Raw genomic sequence first — 11,125 nt, forward strand, 5'->3', positions numbered from 1 at the left:
TGGGGGTGACTGGTTGTTGGATGGACTCTCCTCCCGGTTTCCTAGTGACGAGCCTGATGGCTGATCGCGCTGGAGCCGTTTATGATTGAATAAAGCTCTATGTTTCCCGCAAAAAAAGGTTACTAAACGTCACGATCTGCCCACATGGGCAAAGTATCCGATATGTACAAGTAATAGCTAGAAAATTATGTAGACCAATTCCACGTGTTGCTTTGCAATTTTTGTGATGAGTGATCCATTGGTTTTATTTTTTTACTTTAAGATTATTGTGTAAATATATATATCTTCATTCCGGACCAGAAGGATACATGATTATGGTGTATCCTCATTGTATTTCTGAAATACATAACTATCAAAAAATTGACAACATTGTACCTTTTGAAATTATTCAATATATATGAAAATTATTGTGTAATAATATTAAATTTGTAGAAATGTATCAAAACATGTCAACCGTGTTTGTAGAATTTTTTTTTTTGAGAATCAAATGCTGCCGCTTTATTGACTAATTAAACGAAACTAGGAATCTCGCCCGATACAATTCCCAGGATACAATCTGGGGGAATAGCAAACCAAACCTTACACAGTTCCTCACTTAAGCCTACTTTAGCTAATTTATCCGCGGCAGAATTTGCACTACGTCTTACCCATGACACTTTCACTTCTTGGAACAACTTCATCCTCTCCTTGATCTCCTCCACAAGGGGTCCAGCAGCTGGGAAAGTATCCGGTGCTGCCAGCCTTGGAGTACTCCCGGTACTCCAATGTCAATAAACATTTTTTTTAATATTTCAAAAAATTCTAAAAAAAATTATGAATGTTCATAATGAATATGACTACAAGCCCTAAAAGTTTCAGGTCCAAACTCGGATCACACATTGAGAAAAAAAATGTGAAATCTAGGATGAATAGTGTAAAGAAGAGACAAAAGCAACATTGATACTATTCAGATCTGTATTTTTCTTTTTTGTTTCTCAGTGTACATTTTGATGTTGGACCTAAATATTTTATGGGATGTAGTGACATTCCTTGTGAACATTCTCATTTTTTTCCAGAATTTTTTGAAACATTTAAAAATGTGTTTTGACATTGGAGCACTGGGAGTACCCCAAAGCTGGGAGCACTGGATACTTTCCCCCAGCAGCTGAGAGTATTTTCTCCTTTGCACTCAACATTTTGGCTAGAGCAGCACAGTCCGTCTCCAGCAGGAGCTTTGTTGTATTAAATTCGGCCGCCACCTAAAGTGCTCTCCTGCATGCATATATTTCAGCAACCTCCAGATCAGATACACCATCAATGAAGTGGCAGGTCGCAGCTCGAAAAGCTCCTGAGTGGTCCCGTAGTACAGCGCCTAACCCACACTTCGCTCCTTCCTTATAAATAGCTCCATCAAAATTTGCCTTGATCCAGCCCTCGTCCGATGGAACCCATCTCTGTTTGATCTCCGGCTTTTGCAGCTTCTCCTTACTTCCATGAAACCCCTTCCACTCAGCGACATATGCCAGCACCGAGGTCACTATTTCATGTGGTTCGGGGATCTTCTTTCCTTCCCGTGTTTTGTTTCGTTTCTGGCTAGCCAAAGACCATATGTCGCTTGAACCATTATTTGTTTATCCTCCTCCCGTGCGTCGGCAAACCAACCCAACAGTCATCTCGCCACCGCGCTTTGGGAATCGATATGGACCGGTGGGATCGCCACCGGAGTTCCCGTTTCCGAGCGAAGTCGCTTCCAGAATAGCGTCGAATGTGGGCAGCTCCAGAATCTGTGAAAGATCGTCTCCTCCCTGCCGCAAGCCGGACAGAAGATGCCAGGTTTGATTCGACGCCTATGCAGCTCCGAACCAACGGCCAAACCATTCCTAATCAGCCTTCAAACATGAATTTTTGCCTTGTTCGGAGCATTTGTATCCCACAGCCCGAGCCATCCTTTGTGTCTTGCCACCGACATTGACGATTCAGGCTGTCCCGATTTCGTCATATTCATGGCCATCTTCAAGTGGTAAGCTGACTGAACCATAAACTGTCCATTTTTAGTATGATTCCATGCTAGATAATCATCCATCTCAAGGCCGCCAATAGCTATTTGCTTAATATCATTGGCATCATCAGCGGAGAACATACTGTCAATTTGTTGTGTGTCCCACTCTCTTCCAGATTGCACCATCAAATCACATACCTTGTTTACACCATGCACATAATCCGCACCCAGTGGTGTCAGACTTCCTTGCCTTGGGATCCACGGGTCATGGTGGATATTCATACTTGCTCCACTGCCAACGCGCCAAATGGTCCCTTGTCGTAAAAGTTCTTGCCCATGAATAATGCTCCTAAAAGTGTAAGAGCCACCAGAAGGGCATGTTGCATTCATAATTGATCCTTCAGGGAAGTAGCTTGATTTAAAAACCCTTGCACAAAGTGAATCAGGGTGTTGGACAATCCTCCATGCCTGCTTGGCCAATAAGGCCTGATTAAACGCTTCTGGATCACGAAATCCCATTCCACCGTCCCGCTTCGCTCGGCACATTTTATCCCACGCTATCCAATGCACTTTCGCTCGCCATTTGTTGCACCCCACCAGAATTTCAAAGAATTGTAAGTATAATTTTACACAATAATTTTTTAATACTAGATGAACATATTCTAAAACATGTTGAACCTGTTGGAAATATGAGCAATTTACCAAATGATTTTATTAACAGAAATACTAGATAAAGCATGACTAATATAGAAGAGATAAAACAAGTTATGTGTTCTAACAGAGAGAAGGTAAATAGCTTCTGCATATATGAACCGTAGCCTATCATATCTAAAGCAGACAGTATAGCAAGTAGCATATATGAAGTAGAACCTAACATGTGTAGGACAAGGACTAGAATAAGGAACTGTGGCAGAACCTTAACAGGAAAGACAAGAACACGTACGGGACAGCAGCAACAGAAGCGCTGGACTTGGGGTCAGTGTCCTCGCCTGCCATGTCGTCGAGGAGGTCGTGGACGTCGGGGAAGAACTCGTCGTCGGGGAAGTAGTCGTCGGCGACCGGATCGTCCGTGATGAAGCAACCAGTAGTCGCGTTGAGCGCTCCCCAAAAACCTTATCACCCTTCTCTCGTACAGGACTCAAAAGGTGCGGTTTCGGAGGCCTACTGTCCCAACCTGCGGTGCACGCCGCAAGCCGGGATGGGGAAGATCGTAGCAGCAGCGCAGTGCTCAGGAACTTTGTGGCGAGAGGAAGGGGATCTTCTGGTGTGTCTCTCTGGAGAGGAGCGACCTCTCTTATATAGGCACAGGAGAAGGACGCGAAGAGGCTGCGGCGGGAGGTGAAGCAACGAAGGGAGACGAAGCGAACAGGCAACCCGCGGCGCGTCGTGACGAGGCGTGGCGTGGCGAGGCGGGCGGCGGAGGAGGAGCGCGCGTGGATGTCCCTCTTGTTCTCATGCTCATACATGTGGGGAAAGAACCTCCCTTACAAAGAGGTCCAACTCCCTCTAAACTAGCAATGTGAGACTAAACTTTTGTTCCACCTCTTGCCTTGCACAAATGGGCTGCGTGGGCCTCTAGGATTTATTAGGAATTTCTGAAACTGCTATTGGGCTAGGCCCAAAATAGACAAAATTCCAGCAATCCCCCACCAGATCCCAGAGGCACACAAAAATTTACCTTTGGTTCCAAAACATTGTTTTATATACCGGTACTGCAGTGGAGACTGTTAAGTTGAACTTTCACCTAGAACTCTATGCTACACTAGTAAGCAACTTGAACAGTGGACTGGGCCTTGAACAGCAAGTTTTCTGCGAATCTAGCTTCACAAAAAGCCTTGACCGATACGTGGCTACCGTGGGTCTTCCCCGCGGGTGGAGCTTATGCGTCATACTCCGTGACCTTTCATGAGTTTACTAGAGAGAACCCTACTCTCATAGATTGCGACGTTTGACAATCAGACTCATATAAGTGTCTTCTTCAAAAGATGTTCTGTAGGATAACATCTCTGCTTAAATAAGCCACTTAGAACACATTAAGATATACATCAACCTGCCATGCAGATAAGGAGAGTATTGCATCTTCATGGAGTGGTATTGTGAATAGTAAGGATACTCTCCTCTCAGTTGACCAACATCTTGTCTTCCACATCTAATTCACGGGATCTCCGATCACAAAGAATAGGTTACCACTGTGAACAACTCATATTGTGGGTCTCATACCCATCTCCCTCGATGCATTATCTATCACATTACGTGATAGACCCTTAGTAAAAGGATCTGCCAGATTTTTAGGCGTTTGGATATAATCCAATGCAATAACTCCGAAGTTTTTCATTTTTCTGACAGACTTTAACCTTCTCTGAACGTGTCTTGATGACTTCATGTTATCCTTTGAGCTGCTCACTTTCGTGATCACAGTTTTATTGTCGCAGTTCATAAGGATACCCGGTACAGGTTTCTCAACAACCGGTAAGTCATTCAAGAGCCGACGAAGCCAATCTGCTTCGACCGTAGCTGTATCTAGTGCTGTGAGTTCTGCTTCCATTGTTGACCTCGTTAAGATGGTCTGCTTGCAAGACTTCCAAGAAACAGCGCCACCTCCATGAGTGAATACATAACCGCTCGTGGCCTTTATCTCATCAGCATCTGAGATCCAGTTTGAGTCACTATACCCTTCAAGCACCTTTGGATGCCCGGTGTAGTGAATTCCATAATTTGCAGTGCCTTTCAAATAACGCAAAACTCTCTCTAGAGCTTTCCAATGCACATCTCCTGGTTTTGAAACAAATCGACTCAGTTTGCTAACAGCAAAAGAGATGTCAGGTCTTGTAGCACTGGCTAAGTACATAAGCGAGCCAATAATCTGAGAATACTTCAATTGGTCTCTAGCAATTCTTTGATTCTTTCGAAGCAACACACTAGCATCATATGGTGTTGGAAAGGGCCTGCAGTCACTATAGCCAAAGCGACTCAAGATCTTTTCCACATAGTGAGATTGAAGTAATGTAATCCCACCATCATCGTCTCTCAACAACTTGATGTTCAGAATGACATCAGCCACTCCTAAATCCTTCATCTCAAAACAACGAGATAGGAAATCCTTGACCTGCTTAATAACATTTAGATTTGTTCCGAAAATCAGTATGTCATCGACATACAAGCACAGGATAACTCCCTCGCCCCCACCATGGCGATAGTACACACATTTGTCAGCTTCGTTCACAACAAAGCCTGCAGCTGTTAAAGTTCTTTCAAACTTCTCATGCCACTGTTTGGGTGCTTGCTTAAGTCCGTCAAAGACTTCAGCAACTTGCACACTTTCTCTTCCTGACCATCTAGTACAAACCCATCTGGTTGTTTCATATAAATTTCCTCGTCCAACTCTCCATTTAGGAAAGCAGTCTTAACATCCATTTGATGAAGGAGAAGAACATGCGAGGCAGCTAGTGAAAGTAGAACTCGAATAGTGGTCAGTCGAGCCACAGGTGAGTAAGTATCAAAGAAGTCTTCACCTTCCTTTTGGGTATAACCCTTAGCCACGAGCCGAGCCTTGTACTTTTCAATAGTACCATCAGGCCTAAGCTTCTTCTTAAATACCCATTTGCATCATATAGGTTTGCACCCATAAGGACGATCAGTTATCTCCCAAGTTTCATTTGCCAAGATGGAATCCATCTCGCTACGAACCGCTTCCTTCCAGTAGTCAGCATCTTCAGATGCATAGGCCTCTGAAATAGAACTGGGAGTGTCATCTATGAGGTACACAAGAAAATCATCACCAAATGACTTTGCAGTCCTCTGTCTCTTGCTCCTAATAGGAACTTCATTGTTCTCCTCCATAGGACTTTCAAAGTGTTCCATCGAAATTGTGGGTTCGGTAATTGTAACTGGTTCCTGATTCGATGAACTAGGCATCTCCTGATTAGATGAGGTAGCCATATCCTTCATGGGAAAGATATCTTCAAAGAAAGTCGCATCATTCGACTCCATGATCGTACCGACATGCATGTCAGGTACCTCCGATTTTACAACCAAGAATCTATAGCCAATGCTATGAAAAGCATATCCCAGGAAAACACAATCCACAGTCTTTGGTCCAAGCTTCTGCTTCTTTGAAATTGGAGCATTGACTTTCGCCAAACAACCCCATGTTCGCAGATAAGAGAGTTTTAACCTTTTCTTCTTCCATTCCTAGAATGGAGTTATCTCTTTGTTCTTTGTGGGGACTCAGTTCAGGACATGACATGCTGTCAATATCGCCTCCCCCCACCATGCCTTGGAGAGACCCGATGTTTCTAACATGGTGTTAACCAAATCAGTTAGAGTACGGTTCTTTCTTTCGGCCATCCCATTTGACTGAGGTGAGTAGGGAGGCGTCCTCTCATGGATTATACCATGTTCCGCACAAAAAGCATCAAACTCATTGGAAAAATACTCTCCACCACGGTCGGACCTAAGCCTCTTGATTTTTCGATCAAGTTGGTTTTCCACTTCAGCTTCATAGGTCTTGAAAAAGTTCAAAGCCTCATCCTTAGATTTTAGAAGATACACACGGCATTATCTAGTGGGGTCATCAATTAACGTCATGAAATATTTCTTTCCACCTTTTGTCAACACACCATTCATTTCACATAGATCTGAATGTATGAGCTCTAGTGGTGCAAGATTTCTTATTTCCGCAGTCGTGTGAGACTTACGAGGTTACTTAGCTTGCACACACACTTGACACTTAGATCCCTTGACGGTGGTGAAACTAGGGATTAAGTTCAACTTCGCTAGTCGCGACATGCAACCAAAGTTAACATGACAAAGACGTGAATGCCACACATTGGATTCACTATCGTTGCAAATATGATTAACAACTTTATTACAAACGTCTGATAAGGATAAACGAAACAAGCCTCCTGACTCATAGCCTTTACCAACAAAGGTTCCATACTTGGATATTACAAATTTATTCGACTCAAAGACAAGCTTGTAGCCATCTCTACACAGAAGAGATCCGCTAACAAGATTTTTATTGACGGAGGGGACATAATGCACGTTCTTCAGCCGCACGATCTTCCCCGAAGTAAACTTCAGATCGACCGTGCCAACACCACGAACAGAAGCACTTGAACCGTTGCCCATCAGCACGGTTGAAGTCCCTGCGGTCCAGCATCCTTCATGTCAGTGTCTCCAATGACAACATTAGCGGTCTTGCCGCCTTTCCTAGGATGATGCTTGTCAAAGCGACTAGGGCAACTAGGAGCCCAATGATCAGGATCCCCACACACATGACAAGCACCTTTCTTCTTGCCATTCTTCTTCTTGAAGTTTGTATGTTGCACAGCCTTGTTCTTCCGATCAAACTTTGCTTTACCATCAAACTTGCCCTTGTTCTTGAACTTGTGAGGCTGGAAGTTCTGCTTCTGTACCACATTGGCACTAGATCCTCCCTCAATACCTCGAGCACGTGTGTCCTTTGCTCTCGCCTTTTCTTCCACATCAAGAGTGCCAATGAGATCCGGGACGGAAAACTCCTGCCTCTTATGCTTCAGCAAGGTAGCAAAGTTCCTCCATGAAGGAGGAAGCTTAGTGATGATACCTCCAGCAACAAACTTGTCAGGTAGCATACAACTGAAGTGCTCAAGTTCTCTAGCAAATGACTGTATCTCATGAGCTTGCTCAACCATGGAGCGCTCTTCAGTCATCCTGTAATCATAGAATTGCTCCATGATGTACAGCTCAGTGCCAGCATCCGAGACCCCAAACTTGGCCTCGAGTGCATCCCACATATCTTTTCCATTATCAATTGACGCATAAGCATCAACTATGTTCTCACCAAGAACACTCAAGAGAGCAACCTTAAATAGAGTATCCATTTTCTGAAAAGCCTGTGCCTGTTGAGCATCAAGCTCTCCTTCAGGTTTGCCGAGAGTGGCGTCATAGCAACTCATGGTTTGAAACCATAAGACTGCTCTCACACGCCTCCTCTTATAGTGGATACCCTCAAACATAGGAGGTCTCATGGAAGCAGCAAAACCACTTGGGGTAAATTGCCTATAATAAGGTTTTTGGATTGTTGGAAATATGAGCAATTTACCAAATGATTTTATTAACAGAAATACTAGATAAAGCATGACTAATATAGAAGAGATAAAACAAGTCATGCGTTCTAACAGAGAGAAGGTAAATAGCTTCTGCATATATGAACCATAGCCTATCATATCTAAAGCAGATAGTATAGCAAGTAGCATATATGAAGTAGAACCTAACATGTGTAGGACAAGGACTAGAACAAGGAACTGTGGCAGAACCTTTAACAGGAAAGACAAGAACACGTACGGGACAACAGCAGCAGAAGCGCTGGACTTGGGGTCGATGTCCTCGCCTTCCATGTTGTCGAGGAGGTCGTCGACGTCGGAGAAGAAGTCGTCGGCGACCGGATCGTCCGTGATGAAGCAGCCAGTAGTCGCGCTGAGCGCTCCCCAAAAACCTTATCACCCTTCTCCCGTACAGGACTCAAAAGGTGCGGTTTCGGAGGCCTACTGTCCCAACCTGCGGTGCACGCCGCAAGCCGGGATGGGGAAGATCGTAGCAGCAGCGCAGTGCTCAGGAACTTTGTGGTGAGAGGAAGGGGATCTTCTGGTGTGAAGAGGGTGCGGCGGGAGGTGAAACAACGAAGGGAGACGAAGCGAACAGGCAACGGCCGAAGAGGCGCGCCGTTCGAATTCAGTGTCCACTACAGAATAACGTTTCAACTCCCACGTGACCTTTCGTATACCCGTCGTGCGTGGCAAAAATTTAGACATCGGCTCGTTCCCGCAACCCGAGGCGAGGCGAGGCGTGGCGAGGCGGGCGGCGGAGGAGGAGCGCGCGTGGATGTCCCTCTTGTTCTCATGCTCATACATGTGGGGAAAGAACCTCCCTTATAAAGAGGTCCAACTCCCTCTAAACTAGCAATGTGGCACTAAACTTTTGTTCCACCTCTTGCCTTGCACAAATGGGCTGCATGGGCCTCTAGGATTTATTAGGAATTTCTGAAACTGCTATTGGGCTAGGCCCAAAATAGACAAAATTCCATCAGAACCTGACGAATTTCAAAAACACGTTATAACTTTTGAATACATGTGAAACATTTTCCAAAAACATGAAATGCACTAGCGCTTTCTTTTAAGTTTATGGCAGTTGCAACTTTTTCTCGTATTTCTTCTTTCAAAAGGTAAAAACAATATCAAAGACAAAAAAAATATGAAAAATAAAAATAAAACTTGTGTGGGCCCAAAGGAGTACCATATATAAAAGAATAGCTTGAAGATGTACATAGCAGCCAGAGCAGATTTTCGGAGCACGGTGGCCACTGGGCATGTTTTCTTTAAGGGTTAAAAACTGTCACTTAAAAGTTCAGCTTTTTTTTTAGTTGTAAAAATCCAATTCTCTGAACTTAAGAGAAACAGGCACAATATGCCCGTGCTCCAAAGTTACCTTTTGCACAGCAACGCCGTATATATAATTCGACCTCATGAAAGTCCACTGTGCATATTTTAGCGTGATGGATAGCCTGTGTGTATAATGCAATCTACGACTGTGAGATCTCAGCATTGAATCATGCAATTTATTTTACTGTTGGCTTTCATACGTGATTAAATAAAATATGAGGCGATTCCTCACGCGAAGGCTACCCAGCTCCTCCCCTGCTCTCAGCCAGTTATGGCCTCATTCGGTTTGGAGGATTTTCGTAGGAAAAACATAGGAATAAGGATTCCAGAGGAAAATTTCCTATATATGCATTCGGTTTGTAGGAAATGCGTGCAGGAATTTCGTAGGAATACTACTCATTTCCCGTGTTTTTGGAGGAAACTACACATCCACTCAAAGCTCATTTTACGCGTAGGAACGAGGCAAGTCAATTCCTTAGGATGGCAAGTGCCATCCTATCATATTCCTATACTACTCCTAATTCCTACGTTTTGATTTCCTCCAAACCGAATGAGCCCTATATGTGGGCCACCACCATGCTGTCACACAATGCCCGCATAGCGTACGCCTGGATACGGAATGAGGCACCGTATTTGCACAGTCAAACAAGTTCGAGCACCAATTCATGTATTTTACAACTTTAGACACTAAACTGACCGTACCGAACAAGTTGAGGCACCCCTAGTATATTTAACTCAAAATTCTTTATAAGACAATCAAAACTTGCCCATATGCTTACATATACCATTTTTAAAATTGGTTTGAAATATCACTATCAATTTGCGTTTGTTACACATTTACCACTACCATCAGTTGACCAACCACTATCTGAGAAGCAGACAAAAACGTGTTAGATTTTCCTCACGTTGGCCACTCACGGTCGATTGGCATCCGGTGTGGTGCTAGTGCTACGCAAGAAACCTCCATCTTTTGACTTTTCGACGGACGCCGCCAGCGACCAAGGAGGCAAGGATGCATCTCGCTGAGGGACGAGCACTCGACCAGTCGTATCAGCCGCTCGTTGATGCTGATTCGTGCAACGTGCGACCATGGAGGCAGCAGATCCGTGCTCGGCGCCAATCGGCGACAGCGTTGCGCCGATCAAAAGGTGTCAAACTGTCAGTCACGCCCATGGTTGGACATTGGATCCTGGTTCTAGGTTCTGCGTACCTATATGGTGTAGTGTTGTCCATAGCATAACCGGATCCGTGGCGCAATGGTAGCGCGTCTGACTCCAGATCAGAAGGTTGCGTGTTCGATTCACGTCGGGTTCAATAGCCCGAACATATATAATCCGGTCCTTTTTTCCTTTTTATCTTCTACACTTTTTCTTAGACATGCTTTTTTTTGTTTTTTGGGGGTTCAATATCCCTCGGCAAAACGCAACAGCAAATTGAGGCCCAACTCCTTAAATCCCTAGACTCCGAAGGCCCGTTTCGCAAGTAAGCCCATGGCGCCGGTTGTCGTGGTTTTAAAATTTTATATATATTGTAAAAAGGAAACATGATCAATACCCTGAACATATATAATCCGGTCCTTTTTTCCTTTTTATCTTCTACACTTTTTTTAGACATGCTTTTTTTTTGTTTTTTGGGGTTCAATATCCCTCGGCAAACCGCAACAGCAAATTGAGGCCCAACTCCTTAAATCCCTAGACTCCGAAGGCCCGTTTCGCAAGTAAGCCCA

At 44.3% G+C, this 11,125-nt stretch overlaps 1 non-coding gene across 1 annotated transcript; it reads left to right on the forward strand.

The window, feature by feature from the left end:
- Positions 1-10,641: 10,641 nt before the first annotated feature.
- Positions 10,642-10,713, forward strand: TRNAW-CCA (transfer RNA tryptophan (anticodon CCA)). Its single transcript has one exon. It is a non-coding gene; the product is annotated as a tRNA-Trp (tRNA).
- The last annotated feature ends 412 nt before the right edge of the window (positions 10,714-11,125 follow it).

This window comes from Triticum urartu, chromosome 2A, assembly GCF_056163025.1.
Source record: "Triticum urartu cultivar PI428250 chromosome 2A, HENAU_Tu73, whole genome shotgun sequence".
In the NCBI taxonomy this organism is placed as follows: Eukaryota; Viridiplantae; Streptophyta; class Magnoliopsida; order Poales; family Poaceae; genus Triticum; species Triticum urartu.